Source organism: Schistocerca nitens, unplaced genomic scaffold (assembly GCF_023898315.1).
Source record: "Schistocerca nitens isolate TAMUIC-IGC-003100 unplaced genomic scaffold, iqSchNite1.1 HiC_scaffold_219, whole genome shotgun sequence".
Taxonomy (NCBI): Eukaryota; Metazoa; Arthropoda; class Insecta; order Orthoptera; family Acrididae; genus Schistocerca; species Schistocerca nitens.
This window is the reverse complement of record NW_026045760.1, coordinates 1-14,947: the sequence shown is the minus strand read 5'-3', so window position 1 is coordinate 14,947 and position 14,947 is coordinate 1. Positions and strand designations below refer to the sequence as shown.

At 49.9% G+C, this 14,947-nt stretch overlaps 27 non-coding genes across 27 annotated transcripts; all 27 read left to right on the top strand.

The window, feature by feature from the left end:
- The first annotated feature begins 237 nt into the window (after nucleotides 1–237).
- Trnaf-gaa (transfer RNA phenylalanine (anticodon GAA)) lies at nucleotides 238–310 on the top strand. Its single transcript has one exon. It is a non-coding gene; the product is annotated as a tRNA-Phe (tRNA).
- Nucleotides 311–842: 532 nt separating this feature from the next.
- On the top strand, nucleotides 843–915 carry Trnak-uuu (transfer RNA lysine (anticodon UUU)). Its single transcript has one exon. It is a non-coding gene; the product is annotated as a tRNA-Lys (tRNA).
- Nucleotides 916–1,053: 138 nt separating this feature from the next.
- Trnas-cga (transfer RNA serine (anticodon CGA)) lies at nucleotides 1,054–1,135 on the top strand. The gene has a single exon. It is a non-coding gene; the product is annotated as a tRNA-Ser (tRNA).
- A 698-nt stretch (nucleotides 1,136–1,833) lies between these two features.
- On the top strand, nucleotides 1,834–1,915 carry Trnas-uga (transfer RNA serine (anticodon UGA)). The gene has a single exon. It is a non-coding gene; the product is annotated as a tRNA-Ser (tRNA).
- Nucleotides 1,916–2,506: 591 nt separating this feature from the next.
- Nucleotides 2,507–2,579, top strand: Trnaf-gaa (transfer RNA phenylalanine (anticodon GAA)). Its single transcript has one exon. It is a non-coding gene; the product is annotated as a tRNA-Phe (tRNA).
- A 532-nt stretch (nucleotides 2,580–3,111) lies between these two features.
- Trnak-uuu (transfer RNA lysine (anticodon UUU)) lies at nucleotides 3,112–3,184 on the top strand. The gene has a single exon. It is a non-coding gene; the product is annotated as a tRNA-Lys (tRNA).
- Nucleotides 3,185–3,322: 138 nt separating this feature from the next.
- Trnas-cga (transfer RNA serine (anticodon CGA)) lies at nucleotides 3,323–3,404 on the top strand. The gene has a single exon. It is a non-coding gene; the product is annotated as a tRNA-Ser (tRNA).
- A 698-nt stretch (nucleotides 3,405–4,102) lies between these two features.
- Trnas-uga (transfer RNA serine (anticodon UGA)) lies at nucleotides 4,103–4,184 on the top strand. Its single transcript has one exon. It is a non-coding gene; the product is annotated as a tRNA-Ser (tRNA).
- A 591-nt stretch (nucleotides 4,185–4,775) lies between these two features.
- Trnaf-gaa (transfer RNA phenylalanine (anticodon GAA)) lies at nucleotides 4,776–4,848 on the top strand. Its single transcript has one exon. It is a non-coding gene; the product is annotated as a tRNA-Phe (tRNA).
- A 532-nt stretch (nucleotides 4,849–5,380) lies between these two features.
- Nucleotides 5,381–5,453, top strand: Trnak-uuu (transfer RNA lysine (anticodon UUU)). The gene has a single exon. It is a non-coding gene; the product is annotated as a tRNA-Lys (tRNA).
- A 138-nt stretch (nucleotides 5,454–5,591) lies between these two features.
- Nucleotides 5,592–5,673, top strand: Trnas-cga (transfer RNA serine (anticodon CGA)). Its single transcript has one exon. It is a non-coding gene; the product is annotated as a tRNA-Ser (tRNA).
- Nucleotides 5,674–6,371: 698 nt separating this feature from the next.
- Nucleotides 6,372–6,454, top strand: Trnas-uga (transfer RNA serine (anticodon UGA)). The gene has a single exon. It is a non-coding gene; the product is annotated as a tRNA-Ser (tRNA).
- A 591-nt stretch (nucleotides 6,455–7,045) lies between these two features.
- On the top strand, nucleotides 7,046–7,118 carry Trnaf-gaa (transfer RNA phenylalanine (anticodon GAA)). The gene has a single exon. It is a non-coding gene; the product is annotated as a tRNA-Phe (tRNA).
- Nucleotides 7,119–7,650: 532 nt separating this feature from the next.
- Nucleotides 7,651–7,723, top strand: Trnak-uuu (transfer RNA lysine (anticodon UUU)). Its single transcript has one exon. It is a non-coding gene; the product is annotated as a tRNA-Lys (tRNA).
- A 138-nt stretch (nucleotides 7,724–7,861) lies between these two features.
- Nucleotides 7,862–7,943, top strand: Trnas-cga (transfer RNA serine (anticodon CGA)). Its single transcript has one exon. It is a non-coding gene; the product is annotated as a tRNA-Ser (tRNA).
- A 698-nt stretch (nucleotides 7,944–8,641) lies between these two features.
- On the top strand, nucleotides 8,642–8,723 carry Trnas-uga (transfer RNA serine (anticodon UGA)). The gene has a single exon. It is a non-coding gene; the product is annotated as a tRNA-Ser (tRNA).
- A 591-nt stretch (nucleotides 8,724–9,314) lies between these two features.
- Nucleotides 9,315–9,387, top strand: Trnaf-gaa (transfer RNA phenylalanine (anticodon GAA)). Its single transcript has one exon. It is a non-coding gene; the product is annotated as a tRNA-Phe (tRNA).
- A 532-nt stretch (nucleotides 9,388–9,919) lies between these two features.
- Trnak-uuu (transfer RNA lysine (anticodon UUU)) lies at nucleotides 9,920–9,992 on the top strand. Its single transcript has one exon. It is a non-coding gene; the product is annotated as a tRNA-Lys (tRNA).
- Nucleotides 9,993–10,130: 138 nt separating this feature from the next.
- Trnas-cga (transfer RNA serine (anticodon CGA)) lies at nucleotides 10,131–10,212 on the top strand. Its single transcript has one exon. It is a non-coding gene; the product is annotated as a tRNA-Ser (tRNA).
- A 698-nt stretch (nucleotides 10,213–10,910) lies between these two features.
- Trnas-uga (transfer RNA serine (anticodon UGA)) lies at nucleotides 10,911–10,992 on the top strand. Its single transcript has one exon. It is a non-coding gene; the product is annotated as a tRNA-Ser (tRNA).
- Nucleotides 10,993–11,583: 591 nt separating this feature from the next.
- Nucleotides 11,584–11,656, top strand: Trnaf-gaa (transfer RNA phenylalanine (anticodon GAA)). Its single transcript has one exon. It is a non-coding gene; the product is annotated as a tRNA-Phe (tRNA).
- Nucleotides 11,657–12,188: 532 nt separating this feature from the next.
- Trnak-uuu (transfer RNA lysine (anticodon UUU)) lies at nucleotides 12,189–12,261 on the top strand. Its single transcript has one exon. It is a non-coding gene; the product is annotated as a tRNA-Lys (tRNA).
- Nucleotides 12,262–12,399: 138 nt separating this feature from the next.
- Trnas-cga (transfer RNA serine (anticodon CGA)) lies at nucleotides 12,400–12,481 on the top strand. The gene has a single exon. It is a non-coding gene; the product is annotated as a tRNA-Ser (tRNA).
- Nucleotides 12,482–13,179: 698 nt separating this feature from the next.
- Trnas-uga (transfer RNA serine (anticodon UGA)) lies at nucleotides 13,180–13,261 on the top strand. The gene has a single exon. It is a non-coding gene; the product is annotated as a tRNA-Ser (tRNA).
- Nucleotides 13,262–13,852: 591 nt separating this feature from the next.
- Nucleotides 13,853–13,925, top strand: Trnaf-gaa (transfer RNA phenylalanine (anticodon GAA)). The gene has a single exon. It is a non-coding gene; the product is annotated as a tRNA-Phe (tRNA).
- A 533-nt stretch (nucleotides 13,926–14,458) lies between these two features.
- Trnak-uuu (transfer RNA lysine (anticodon UUU)) lies at nucleotides 14,459–14,531 on the top strand. Its single transcript has one exon. It is a non-coding gene; the product is annotated as a tRNA-Lys (tRNA).
- A 138-nt stretch (nucleotides 14,532–14,669) lies between these two features.
- Nucleotides 14,670–14,751, top strand: Trnas-cga (transfer RNA serine (anticodon CGA)). Its single transcript has one exon. It is a non-coding gene; the product is annotated as a tRNA-Ser (tRNA).
- Nucleotides 14,752–14,947: the final 196 nt, after the last annotated feature.

Below are 14,947 nucleotides of genomic sequence, written 5' to 3'. Positions count from 1 at the left end.
TGCACGTGGCATCGATATAGCACCGGTTTTCTAGCGTCAGCGAAGTCAATATTACATGAATCGAGTCGACGTGTTTGCTTGTTACGATGATTGAAGCAGAAGAAATGTGTGTGGTGCTTCACTGCATCTGCTGCTCGCCTTTCAGCGTCCCTGTGTCTTATCAGACGAAGACGACTGTGAAATTGGCGACGAGGCAGAGGTTAACGAAGACGTACAAAACAGAGACGTTCCACGTCAGCCGAAATAGCTCAGTTGGGAGAGCGTTAGACTGAAGATCTAAAGGTCCCTGGTTCGATCCCGGGTTTCGGCATGCATTCGTTTTGAAGCTGACGCCAATGGAATTGCTCTGAGTTTGTGATAATGTAACTACCGCCGAGAACAAAAGTGACTCCCTCCTGTAGCTGTTCTGGTTGTCTAGTGCATGCCATAAGAGGAACACAGTAGGCAACTGCCTGGGAAGCAAGAAAATAAAAAAAAAAAATGTCCTACCGACTGCGTTCCCTTTTTTGTGTCAGGACGTGAAGAACGTCTCCAACGGAACTGTGAAATGAGCGAAAGCGTGGGAAACATTGCATTCAAAATGCTTGTGAATTTTCGAGTTGCCCAGTGAGTGTCAACAAAACACGTAAATCCTCTGCTCCAACGCATGAGACGTAACGACTGCTGCAATTTGTTTTTGCGTCGTGTGTCAGTATTCTTTGATAGTCTGTTACGAGCTTAGCACGATAAGTTTGTAGACAGCATCCAGGCGACGTTTTATTAGTTGCAGCGATTGCACAACAGTAAAGGACATGAGCCAATGTATAGTTGTGCATCGTGGAAGGTTTGCTAACGTCCTGTGAGCCCGGGTAGCTCAGCCGGTAGAGCATTAGGCTTTTAACCTAAGGGTCCAGGGTTCAAATCCCTGTCTGGGCGGAAATTTTAATGCTTTGGTAGTGATTCGTCTAGTAGCGGCGGAAACACTACGGAAGAGAATGTAACTACGCCGTTTCCTGCCACCACAGTGCTTTAAACGGTGGCAGTTGCATGTGACGGGAGAGGATTGCGCTCCGCGCAGTCGTGGCCGAGTGGTTAAGGCGTCTGACTCGAAATCAGATTCCCTCTGGGAGCGTAGGTTCGAGTCCTACCGGCTGCGTGCGATTTTGCGTAAAGAAGAGCAAATATTTTCACACGCATGAACGCGGGTGCAAGCCAATGACGCCACTCTCAACAAGACGAAAATTTAAGAATACAGAGTTCCGCGACGGCCGCTGCTTCCTGTGGTTACCGGTTCACCACGCACTGACGCTGGGACTGCAGAAAGCCGTCGCAGGCCCACGAGTGCGCTCCCGTCATTTTCTCGCGCCGACGCCGAGTTTGTGAGTACACACATGTGCTTGGAAGTTTTGGACAGAGCGAACATTCATTTCTTTTTAAGAATCGTAATTCAGTCATTCGAGTGCGGCAAAAGCAATGGTGCAGCGTTTCTTTTCTTAAGATCTCGCAGCTACTTGCAAGTATGTCCACCGCTTAAGACGACAGAAAACTAGCGTCAGCGGTGCGTCAGTGGGAAGTCGGTGAAGTCGCCATTGGAGCCATAAGCCAGTAATTACGACATGTGAATCACTCGCTCATCACGCAGCTGTACGATAGCTCAGTCGGTAGAGCGTTAGGTTTTCAACCAAAGGGTGTTGGGTCCAAGCCTCTGCCTGGGCGAAAATTAATACACTTTCGTAACGGCTAATGTGCTGGCCATGGAAACACTAGAGAAAAGAGTGAGGCCAAGCCGCTTTCTGCCATCGGATTGCTTCTCAAGGTGGCACTTTCACTTGTCGGAAGACGCTTTTGCCACCGGCAGTCGTGGCCGAGTGGTTAAGGCGTCTGACTTGAAATCAGATTCCCTCTGGGAGCGCAGGTTCGAGTCCTGCCGACTGCGAAAATTTTCTCGCTCACAGAAGATGGACGTTCAGCTGCATCCTAGCGGTTGCGTCACTACTAAACACGTGGGTCGCCAGCAATGTGCAGTGTTCTTGGCTACAGGGTGCAGCGCTAAAGTCGCGCCCAGAAGCCACAGCTCATCTCCTCGTCTCGCAGCCGTCCACCAGGTGTCAGTGCAAGTGTCGCCTCTCTGGGCAGTGCAGATGTGTCCATTTTAGCTTGCAGACGATGACGTGCAGCAATTTATGAGCTAGCGCAAGTCAAATGTTTTACCGTGTGTATCTGCTAGATACTGCCTCTCACACGGTGGAGAGGCTCACTCCTTCTTGTGTCTCGTTCTCTGCACACGAGTTGCACGTGGCATCGATATAGCACCGGTTTTCTAGCGTCAGCGAAGTCAATATTACATGAATCGAGTCGACGTGTTTGCTTGTTACGATGATTGAAGCAGAAGAAATGTGTGTGGTGCTTCACTGCATCTGCTGCTCGCCTTTCAGCGTCCCTGTGTCTTATCAGACGAAGACGACTGTGAAATTGGCGACGAGGCAGAGGTTAACGAAGACGTACAAAACAGAGACGTTCCACGTCAGCCGAAATAGCTCAGTTGGGAGAGCGTTAGACTGAAGATCTAAAGGTCCCTGGTTCGATCCCGGGTTTCGGCATGCATTCGTTTTGAAGCTGACGCCAATGGAATTGCTCTGAGTTTGTGATAATGTAACTACCGCCGAGAACAAAAGTGACTCCCTCCTGTAGCTGTTCTGGTTGTCTAGTGCATGCCATAAGAGGAACACAGTAGGCAACTGCCTGGGAAGCAAGAAAATAAAAAAAAAAAATGTCCTACCGACTGCGTTCCCTTTTTTGTGTCAGGACGTGAAGAACGTCTCCAACGGAACTGTGAAATGAGCGAAAGCGTGGGAAACATTGCATTCAAAATGCTTGTGAATTTTCGAGTTGCCCAGTGAGTGTCAACAAAACACGTAAATCCTCTGCTCCAACGCATGAGACGTAACGACTGCTGCAATTTGTTTTTGCGTCGTGTGTCAGTATTCTTTGATAGTCTGTTACGAGCTTAGCACGATAAGTTTGTAGACAGCATCCAGGCGACGTTTTATTAGTTGCAGCGATTGCACAACAGTAAAGGACATGAGCCAATGTATAGTTGTGCATCGTGGAAGGTTTGCTAACGTCCTGTGAGCCCGGGTAGCTCAGCCGGTAGAGCATTAGGCTTTTAACCTAAGGGTCCAGGGTTCAAATCCCTGTCTGGGCGGAAATTTTAATGCTTTGGTAGTGATTCGTCTAGTAGCGGCGGAAACACTACGGAAGAGAATGTAACTACGCCGTTTCCTGCCACCACAGTGCTTTAAACGGTGGCAGTTGCATGTGACGGGAGAGGATTGCGCTCCGCGCAGTCGTGGCCGAGTGGTTAAGGCGTCTGACTCGAAATCAGATTCCCTCTGGGAGCGTAGGTTCGAGTCCTACCGGCTGCGTGCGATTTTGCGTAAAGAAGAGCAAATATTTTCACACGCATGAACGCGGGTGCAAGCCAATGACGCCACTCTCAACAAGACGAAAATTTAAGAATACAGAGTTCCGCGACGGCCGCTGCTTCCTGTGGTTACCGGTTCACCACGCACTGACGCTGGGACTGCAGAAAGCCGTCGCAGGCCCACGAGTGCGCTCCCGTCATTTTCTCGCGCCGACGCCGAGTTTGTGAGTACACACATGTGCTTGGAAGTTTTGGACAGAGCGAACATTCATTTCTTTTTAAGAATCGTAATTCAGTCATTCGAGTGCGGCAAAAGCAATGGTGCAGCGTTTCTTTTCTTAAGATCTCGCAGCTACTTGCAAGTATGTCCACCGCTTAAGACGACAGAAAACTAGCGTCAGCGGTGCGTCAGTGGGAAGTCGGTGAAGTCGCCATTGGAGCCATAAGCCAGTAATTACGACATGTGAATCACTCGCTCATCACGCAGCTGTACGATAGCTCAGTCGGTAGAGCGTTAGGTTTTCAACCAAAGGGTGTTGGGTCCAAGCCTCTGCCTGGGCGAAAATTAATACACTTTCGTAACGGCTAATGTGCTGGCCATGGAAACACTAGAGAAAAGAGTGAGGCCAAGCCGCTTTCTGCCATCGGATTGCTTCTCAAGGTGGCACTTTCACTTGTCGGAAGACGCTTTTGCCACCGGCAGTCGTGGCCGAGTGGTTAAGGCGTCTGACTTGAAATCAGATTCCCTCTGGGAGCGCAGGTTCGAGTCCTGCCGACTGCGAAAATTTTCTCGCTCACAGAAGATGGACGTTCAGCTGCATCCTAGCGGTTGCGTCACTACTAAACACGTGGGTCGCCAGCAATGTGCAGTGTTCTTGGCTACAGGGTGCAGCGCTAAAGTCGCGCCCAGAAGCCACAGCTCATCTCCTCGTCTCGCAGCCGTCCACCAGGTGTCAGTGCAAGTGTCGCCTCTCTGGGCAGTGCAGATGTGTCCATTTTAGCTTGCAGACGATGACGTGCAGCAATTTATGAGCTAGCGCAAGTCAAATGTTTTACCGTGTGTATCTGCTAGATACTGCCTCTCACACGGTGGAGAGGCTCACTCCTTCTTGTGTCTCGTTCTCTGCACACGAGTTGCACGTGGCATCGATATAGCACCGGTTTTCTAGCGTCAGCGAAGTCAATATTACATGAATCGAGTCGACGTGTTTGCTTGTTACGATGATTGAAGCAGAAGAAATGTGTGTGGTGCTTCACTGCATCTGCTGCTCGCCTTTCAGCGTCCCTGTGTCTTATCAGACGAAGACGACTGTGAAATTGGCGACGAGGCAGAGGTTAACGAAGACGTACAAAACAGAGACGTTCCACGTCAGCCGAAATAGCTCAGTTGGGAGAGCGTTAGACTGAAGATCTAAAGGTCCCTGGTTCGATCCCGGGTTTCGGCATGCATTCGTTTTGAAGCTGACGCCAATGGAATTGCTCTGAGTTTGTGATAATGTAACTACCGCCGAGAACAAAAGTGACTCCCTCCTGTAGCTGTTCTGGTTGTCTAGTGCATGCCATAAGAGGAACACAGTAGGCAACTGCCTGGGAAGCAAGAAAATAAAAAAAAAAAATGTCCTACCGACTGCGTTCCCTTTTTTGTGTCAGGACGTGAAGAACGTCTCCAACGGAACTGTGAAATGAGCGAAAGCGTGGGAAACATTGCATTCAAAATGCTTGTGAATTTTCGAGTTGCCCAGTGAGTGTCAACAAAACACGTAAATCCTCTGCTCCAACGCATGAGACGTAACGACTGCTGCAATTTGTTTTTGCGTCGTGTGTCAGTATTCTTTGATAGTCTGTTACGAGCTTAGCACGATAAGTTTGTAGACAGCATCCAGGCGACGTTTTATTAGTTGCAGCGATTGCACAACAGTAAAGGACATGAGCCAATGTATAGTTGTGCATCGTGGAAGGTTTGCTAACGTCCTGTGAGCCCGGGTAGCTCAGCCGGTAGAGCATTAGGCTTTTAACCTAAGGGTCCAGGGTTCAAATCCCTGTCTGGGCGGAAATTTTAATGCTTTGGTAGTGATTCGTCTAGTAGCGGCGGAAACACTACGGAAGAGAATGTAACTACGCCGTTTCCTGCCACCACAGTGCTTTAAACGGTGGCAGTTGCATGTGACGGGAGAGGATTGCGCTCCGCGCAGTCGTGGCCGAGTGGTTAAGGCGTCTGACTCGAAATCAGATTCCCTCTGGGAGCGTAGGTTCGAGTCCTACCGGCTGCGTGCGATTTTGCGTAAAGAAGAGCAAATATTTTCACACGCATGAACGCGGGTGCAAGCCAATGACGCCACTCTCAACAAGACGAAAATTTAAGAATACAGAGTTCCGCGACGGCCGCTGCTTCCTGTGGTTACCGGTTCACCACGCACTGACGCTGGGACTGCAGAAAGCCGTCGCAGGCCCACGAGTGCGCTCCCGTCATTTTCTCGCGCCGACGCCGAGTTTGTGAGTACACACATGTGCTTGGAAGTTTTGGACAGAGCGAACATTCATTTCTTTTTAAGAATCGTAATTCAGTCATTCGAGTGCGGCAAAAGCAATGGTGCAGCGTTTCTTTTCTTAAGATCTCGCAGCTACTTGCAAGTATGTCCACCGCTTAAGACGACAGAAAACTAGCGTCAGCGGTGCGTCAGTGGGAAGTCGGTGAAGTCGCCATTGGAGCCATAAGCCAGTAATTACGACATGTGAATCACTCGCTCATCACGCAGCTGTACGATAGCTCAGTCGGTAGAGCGTTAGGTTTTCAACCAAAGGGTGTTGGGTCCAAGCCTCTGCCTGGGCGAAAATTAATACACTTTCGTAACGGCTAATGTGCTGGCCATGGAAACACTAGAGAAAAGAGTGAGGCCAAGCCGCTTTCTGCCATCGGATTGCTTCTCAAGGTGGCACTTTCACTTGTCGGAAGACGCTTTTGCCACCGGCAGTCGTGGCCGAGTGGTTAAGGCGTCTGACTTGAAATCAGATTTCCCTCTGGGAGCGCAGGTTCGAGTCCTGCCGACTGCGAAAATTTTCTCGCTCACAGAAGATGGACGTTCAGCTGCATCCTAGCGGTTGCGTCACTACTAAACACGTGGGTCGCCAGCAATGTGCAGTGTTCTTGGCTACAGGGTGCAGCGCTAAAGTCGCGCCCAGAAGCCACAGCTCATCTCCTCGTCTCGCAGCCGTCCACCAGGTGTCAGTGCAAGTGTCGCCTCTCTGGGCAGTGCAGATGTGTCCATTTTAGCTTGCAGACGATGACGTGCAGCAATTTATGAGCTAGCGCAAGTCAAATGTTTTACCGTGTGTATCTGCTAGATACTGCCTCTCACACGGTGGAGAGGCTCACTCCTTCTTGTGTCTCGTTCTCTGCACACGAGTTGCACGTGGCATCGATATAGCACCGGTTTTCTAGCGTCAGCGAAGTCAATATTACATGAATCGAGTCGACGTGTTTGCTTGTTACGATGATTGAAGCAGAAGAAATGTGTGTGGTGCTTCACTGCATCTGCTGCTCGCCTTTCAGCGTCCCTGTGTCTTATCAGACGAAGACGACTGTGAAATTGGCGACGAGGCAGAGGTTAACGAAGACGTACAAAACAGAGACGTTCCACGTCAGCCGAAATAGCTCAGTTGGGAGAGCGTTAGACTGAAGATCTAAAGGTCCCTGGTTCGATCCCGGGTTTCGGCATGCATTCGTTTTGAAGCTGACGCCAATGGAATTGCTCTGAGTTTGTGATAATGTAACTACCGCCGAGAACAAAAGTGACTCCCTCCTGTAGCTGTTCTGGTTGTCTAGTGCATGCCATAAGAGGAACACAGTAGGCAACTGCCTGGGAAGCAAGAAAATAAAAAAAAAAAATGTCCTACCGACTGCGTTCCCTTTTTTGTGTCAGGACGTGAAGAACGTCTCCAACGGAACTGTGAAATGAGCGAAAGCGTGGGAAACATTGCATTCAAAATGCTTGTGAATTTTCGAGTTGCCCAGTGAGTGTCAACAAAACACGTAAATCCTCTGCTCCAACGCATGAGACGTAACGACTGCTGCAATTTGTTTTTGCGTCGTGTGTCAGTATTCTTTGATAGTCTGTTACGAGCTTAGCACGATAAGTTTGTAGACAGCATCCAGGCGACGTTTTATTAGTTGCAGCGATTGCACAACAGTAAAGGACATGAGCCAATGTATAGTTGTGCATCGTGGAAGGTTTGCTAACGTCCTGTGAGCCCGGGTAGCTCAGCCGGTAGAGCATTAGGCTTTTAACCTAAGGGTCCAGGGTTCAAATCCCTGTCTGGGCGGAAATTTTAATGCTTTGGTAGTGATTCGTCTAGTAGCGGCGGAAACACTACGGAAGAGAATGTAACTACGCCGTTTCCTGCCACCACAGTGCTTTAAACGGTGGCAGTTGCATGTGACGGGAGAGGATTGCGCTCCGCGCAGTCGTGGCCGAGTGGTTAAGGCGTCTGACTCGAAATCAGATTCCCTCTGGGAGCGTAGGTTCGAGTCCTACCGGCTGCGTGCGATTTTGCGTAAAGAAGAGCAAATATTTTCACACGCATGAACGCGGGTGCAAGCCAATGACGCCACTCTCAACAAGACGAAAATTTAAGAATACAGAGTTCCGCGACGGCCGCTGCTTCCTGTGGTTACCGGTTCACCACGCACTGACGCTGGGACTGCAGAAAGCCGTCGCAGGCCCACGAGTGCGCTCCCGTCATTTTCTCGCGCCGACGCCGAGTTTGTGAGTACACACATGTGCTTGGAAGTTTTGGACAGAGCGAACATTCATTTCTTTTTAAGAATCGTAATTCAGTCATTCGAGTGCGGCAAAAGCAATGGTGCAGCGTTTCTTTTCTTAAGATCTCGCAGCTACTTGCAAGTATGTCCACCGCTTAAGACGACAGAAAACTAGCGTCAGCGGTGCGTCAGTGGGAAGTCGGTGAAGTCGCCATTGGAGCCATAAGCCAGTAATTACGACATGTGAATCACTCGCTCATCACGCAGCTGTACGATAGCTCAGTCGGTAGAGCGTTAGGTTTTCAACCAAAGGGTGTTGGGTCCAAGCCTCTGCCTGGGCGAAAATTAATACACTTTCGTAACGGCTAATGTGCTGGCCATGGAAACACTAGAGAAAAGAGTGAGGCCAAGCCGCTTTCTGCCATCGGATTGCTTCTCAAGGTGGCACTTTCACTTGTCGGAAGACGCTTTTGCCACCGGCAGTCGTGGCCGAGTGGTTAAGGCGTCTGACTTGAAATCAGATTCCCTCTGGGAGCGCAGGTTCGAGTCCTGCCGACTGCGAAAATTTTCTCGCTCACAGAAGATGGACGTTCAGCTGCATCCTAGCGGTTGCGTCACTACTAAACACGTGGGTCGCCAGCAATGTGCAGTGTTCTTGGCTACAGGGTGCAGCGCTAAAGTCGCGCCCAGAAGCCACAGCTCATCTCCTCGTCTCGCAGCCGTCCACCAGGTGTCAGTGCAAGTGTCGCCTCTCTGGGCAGTGCAGATGTGTCCATTTTAGCTTGCAGACGATGACGTGCAGCAATTTATGAGCTAGCGCAAGTCAAATGTTTTACCGTGTGTATCTGCTAGATACTGCCTCTCACACGGTGGAGAGGCTCACTCCTTCTTGTGTCTCGTTCTCTGCACACGAGTTGCACGTGGCATCGATATAGCACCGGTTTTCTAGCGTCAGCGAAGTCAATATTACATGAATCGAGTCGACGTGTTTGCTTGTTACGATGATTGAAGCAGAAGAAATGTGTGTGGTGCTTCACTGCATCTGCTGCTCGCCTTTCAGCGTCCCTGTGTCTTATCAGACGAAGACGACTGTGAAATTGGCGACGAGGCAGAGGTTAACGAAGACGTACAAAACAGAGACGTTCCACGTCAGCCGAAATAGCTCAGTTGGGAGAGCGTTAGACTGAAGATCTAAAGGTCCCTGGTTCGATCCCGGGTTTCGGCATGCATTCGTTTTGAAGCTGACGCCAATGGAATTGCTCTGAGTTTGTGATAATGTAACTACCGCCGAGAACAAAAGTGACTCCCTCCTGTAGCTGTTCTGGTTGTCTAGTGCATGCCATAAGAGGAACACAGTAGGCAACTGCCTGGGAAGCAAGAAAATAAAAAAAAAAAATGTCCTACCGACTGCGTTCCCTTTTTTGTGTCAGGACGTGAAGAACGTCTCCAACGGAACTGTGAAATGAGCGAAAGCGTGGGAAACATTGCATTCAAAATGCTTGTGAATTTTCGAGTTGCCCAGTGAGTGTCAACAAAACACGTAAATCCTCTGCTCCAACGCATGAGACGTAACGACTGCTGCAATTTGTTTTTGCGTCGTGTGTCAGTATTCTTTGATAGTCTGTTACGAGCTTAGCACGATAAGTTTGTAGACAGCATCCAGGCGACGTTTTATTAGTTGCAGCGATTGCACAACAGTAAAGGACATGAGCCAATGTATAGTTGTGCATCGTGGAAGGTTTGCTAACGTCCTGTGAGCCCGGGTAGCTCAGCCGGTAGAGCATTAGGCTTTTAACCTAAGGGTCCAGGGTTCAAATCCCTGTCTGGGCGGAAATTTTAATGCTTTGGTAGTGATTCGTCTAGTAGCGGCGGAAACACTACGGAAGAGAATGTAACTACGCCGTTTCCTGCCACCACAGTGCTTTAAACGGTGGCAGTTGCATGTGACGGGAGAGGATTGCGCTCCGCGCAGTCGTGGCCGAGTGGTTAAGGCGTCTGACTCGAAATCAGATTCCCTCTGGGAGCGTAGGTTCGAGTCCTACCGGCTGCGTGCGATTTTGCGTAAAGAAGAGCAAATATTTTCACACGCATGAACGCGGGTGCAAGCCAATGACGCCACTCTCAACAAGACGAAAATTTAAGAATACAGAGTTCCGCGACGGCCGCTGCTTCCTGTGGTTACCGGTTCACCACGCACTGACGCTGGGACTGCAGAAAGCCGTCGCAGGCCCACGAGTGCGCTCCCGTCATTTTCTCGCGCCGACGCCGAGTTTGTGAGTACACACATGTGCTTGGAAGTTTTGGACAGAGCGAACATTCATTTCTTTTTAAGAATCGTAATTCAGTCATTCGAGTGCGGCAAAAGCAATGGTGCAGCGTTTCTTTTCTTAAGATCTCGCAGCTACTTGCAAGTATGTCCACCGCTTAAGACGACAGAAAACTAGCGTCAGCGGTGCGTCAGTGGGAAGTCGGTGAAGTCGCCATTGGAGCCATAAGCCAGTAATTACGACATGTGAATCACTCGCTCATCACGCAGCTGTACGATAGCTCAGTCGGTAGAGCGTTAGGTTTTCAACCAAAGGGTGTTGGGTCCAAGCCTCTGCCTGGGCGAAAATTAATACACTTTCGTAACGGCTAATGTGCTGGCCATGGAAACACTAGAGAAAAGAGTGAGGCCAAGCCGCTTTCTGCCATCGGATTGCTTCTCAAGGTGGCACTTTCACTTGTCGGAAGACGCTTTTGCCACCGGCAGTCGTGGCCGAGTGGTTAAGGCGTCTGACTTGAAATCAGATTCCCTCTGGGAGCGCAGGTTCGAGTCCTGCCGACTGCGAAAATTTTCTCGCTCACAGAAGATGGACGTTCAGCTGCATCCTAGCGGTTGCGTCACTACTAAACACGTGGGTCGCCAGCAATGTGCAGTGTTCTTGGCTACAGGGTGCAGCGCTAAAGTCGCGCCCAGAAGCCACAGCTCATCTCCTCGTCTCGCAGCCGTCCACCAGGTGTCAGTGCAAGTGTCGCCTCTCTGGGCAGTGCAGATGTGTCCATTTTAGCTTGCAGACGATGACGTGCAGCAATTTATGAGCTAGCGCAAGTCAAATGTTTTACCGTGTGTATCTGCTAGATACTGCCTCTCACACGGTGGAGAGGCTCACTCCTTCTTGTGTCTCGTTCTCTGCACACGAGTTGCACGTGGCATCGATATAGCACCGGTTTTCTAGCGTCAGCGAAGTCAATATTACATGAATCGAGTCGACGTGTTTGCTTGTTACGATGATTGAAGCAGAAGAAATGTGTGTGGTGCTTCACTGCATCTGCTGCTCGCCTTTCAGCGTCCCTGTGTCTTATCAGACGAAGACGACTGTGAAATTGGCGACGAGGCAGAGGTTAACGAAGACGTACAAAACAGAGACGTTCCACGTCAGCCGAAATAGCTCAGTTGGGAGAGCGTTAGACTGAAGATCTAAAGGTCCCTGGTTCGATCCCGGGTTTCGGCATGCATTCGTTTTGAAGCTGACGCCAATGGAATTGCTCTGAGTTTGTGATAATGTAACTACCGCCGAGAACAAAAGTGACTCCCTCCTGTAGCTGTTCTGGTTGTCTAGTGCATGCCATAAGAGGAACACAGTAGGCAACTGCCTGGGAAGCAAGAAAATAAAAAAAAAAAATGTCCTACCGACTGCGTTCCCTTTTTTGTGTCAGGACGTGAAGAACGTCTCCAACGGAACTGTGAAATGAGCGAAAGCGTGGGAAACATTGCATTCAAAATGCTTGTGAATTTTCGAGTTGCCCAGTGAGTGTCAACAAAACACGTAAATCCTCTGCTCCAACGCATGAGACGTAACGACTGCTGCAATTTGTTTTTGCGTCGTGTGTCAGTATTCTTTGATAGTCTGTTACGAGCTTAGCACGATAAGTTTGTAGACAGCATCCAGGCGACGTTTTATTAGTTGCAGCGATTGCACAACAGTAAAGGACATGAGCCAATGTATAGTTGTGCATCGTGGAAGGTTTGCTAACGTCCTGTGAGCCCGGGTAGCTCAGCCGGTAGAGCATTAGGCTTTTAACCTAAGGGTCCAGGGTTCAAATCCCTGTCTGGGCGGAAATTTTAATGCTTTGGTAGTGATTCGTCTAGTAGCGGCGGAAACACTACGGAAGAGAATGTAACTACGCCGTTTCCTGCCACCACAGTGCTTTAAACGGTGGCAGTTGCATGTGACGGGAGAGGATTGCGCTCCGCGCAGTCGTGGCCGAGTGGTTAAGGCGTCTGACTCGAAATCAGATTCCCTCTGGGAGCGTAGGTTCGAGTCCTACCGGCTGCGTGCGATTTTGCGTAAAGAAGAGCAAATATTTTCACACGCATGAACGCGGGTGCAAGCCAATGACGCCACTCTCAACAAGACGAAAATTTAAGAATACAGAGTTCCGCGACGGCCGCTGCTTCCTGTGGTTACCGGTTCACCACGCACTGACGCTGGGACTGCAGAAAGCCGTCGCAGGCCCACGAGTGCGCTCCCGTCATTTTCTCGCGCCGACGCCGAGTTTGTGAGTACACACATGTGCTTGGAAGTTTTGGACAGAGCGAACATTCATTTCTTTTTAAGAATCGTAATTCAGTCATTCGAGTGCGGCAAAAGCAATGGTGCAGCGTTTCTTTTCTTAAGATCTCGCAGCTACTTGCAAGTATGTCCACCGCTTAAGACGACAGAAAACTAGCGTCAGCGGTGCGTCAGTGGGAAGTCGGTGAAGTCGCCATTGGAGCCATAAGCCAGTAATTACGACATGTGAATCACTCGCTCATCACGCAGCTGTACGATAGCTCAGTCGGTAGAGCGTTAGGTTTTCAACCAAAGGGTGTTGGGTCCAAGCCTCTGCCTGGGCGAAAATTAATACACTTTCGTAACGGCTAATGTGCTGGCCATGGAAACACTAGAGAAAAGAGTGAGGCCAAGCCGCTTTCTGCCATCGGATTGCTTCTCAAGGTGGCACTTTCACTTGTCGGAAGACGCTTTTGCCACCGGCAGTCGTGGCCGAGTGGTTAAGGCGTCTGACTTGAAATCAGATTCCCTCTGGGAGCGCAGGTTCGAGTCCTGCCGACTGCGAAAATTTTCTCGCTCACAGAAGATGGACGTTCAGCTGCATCCTAGCGGTTGCGTCACTACTAAACACGTGGGTCGCCAGCAATGTGCAGTGTTCTTGGCTACAGGGTGCAGCGCTAAAGTCGCGCCCAGAAGCCACAGCTCATCTCCTCGTCTCGCAGCCGTCCACCAGGTGTCAGTGCAAGTGTCGCCTCTCTGGGCAGTGCAGATGTGTCCATTTTAGCTTGCAGACGATGACGTGCAGCAATTTATGAGCTAGCGCAAGTCAAATGTTTTACCGTGTGTATCTGCTAGATACTGCCTCTCACACGGTGGAGAGGCTCACTCCTTCTTGTGTCTCGTTCTCTGCACACGAGTTGCACGTGGCATCGATATAGCACCGGTTTTCTAGCGTCAGCGAAGTCAATATTACATGAATCGAGTCGACGTGTTTGCTTGTTACGATGATTGAAGCAGAAGAAATGTGTGTGGTGCTTCACTGCATCTGCTGCTCGCCTTTCAGCGTCCCTGTGTCTTATCAGACGAAGACGACTGTGAAATTGGCGACGAGGCAGAGGTTAACGAAGACGTACAAAACAGAGACGTTCCACGTCAGCCGAAATAGCTCAGTTGGGAGAGCGTTAGACTGAAGATCTAAAGGTCCCTGGTTCGATCCCGGGTTTCGGCATGCATTCGTTTTGAAGCTGACGCCAATGGAATTGCTCTGAGTTTGTGATAATGTAACTACCGCCGAGAACAAAAGTGACTCCCTCCTGTAGCTGTTCTGGTTGTCTAGTGCATGCCATAAGAGGAACACAGTAGGCAACTGCCTGGGAAGCAAGAAAATAAAAAAAAAAAATGTCCTACCGACTGCGTTCCCTTTTTTGTGTCAGGACGTGAAGAACGTCTCCAACGGAACTGTGAAATGAGCGAAAGCGTGGGAAACATTGCATTCAAAATGCTTGTGAATTTTCGAGTTGCCCAGTGAGTGTCAACAAAACACGTAAATCCTCTGCTCCAACGCATGAGACGTAACGACTGCTGCAATTTGTTTTTGCGTCGTGTGTCAGTATTCTTTGATAGTCTGTTACGAGCTTAGCACGATAAGTTTGTAGACAGCATCCAGGCGACGTTTTATTAGTTGCAGCGATTGCACAACAGTAAAGGACATGAGCCAATGTATAGTTGTGCATCGTGGAAGGTTTGCTAACGTCCTTGTGAGCCCGGGTAGCTCAGCCGGTAGAGCATTAGGCTTTTAACCTAAGGGTCCAGGGTTCAAATCCCTGTCTGGGCGGAAATTTTAATGCTTTGGTAGTGATTCGTCTAGTAGCGGCGGAAACACTACGGAAGAGAATGTAACTACGCCGTTTCCTGCCACCACAGTGCTTTAAACGGTGGCAGTTGCATGTGACGGGAGAGGATTGCGCTCCGCGCAGTCGTGGCCGAGTGGTTAAGGCGTCTGACTCGAAATCAGATTCCCTCTGGGAGCGTAGGTTCGAGTCCTACCGGCTGCGTGCGATTTTGCGTAAAGAAGAGCAAATATTTTCACACGCATGAACGCGGGTGCAAGCCAATGACGCCACTCTCAACAAGACGAAAATTTAAGAATACAGAGTTCCGCGACGGCCGCTGCTTCCTGTGGTTACCGGTTCACCACGCACTTGACGCTGGGACTGCAGAAAGCCGTCGCAGGCCCACGAGTGCGCTCCC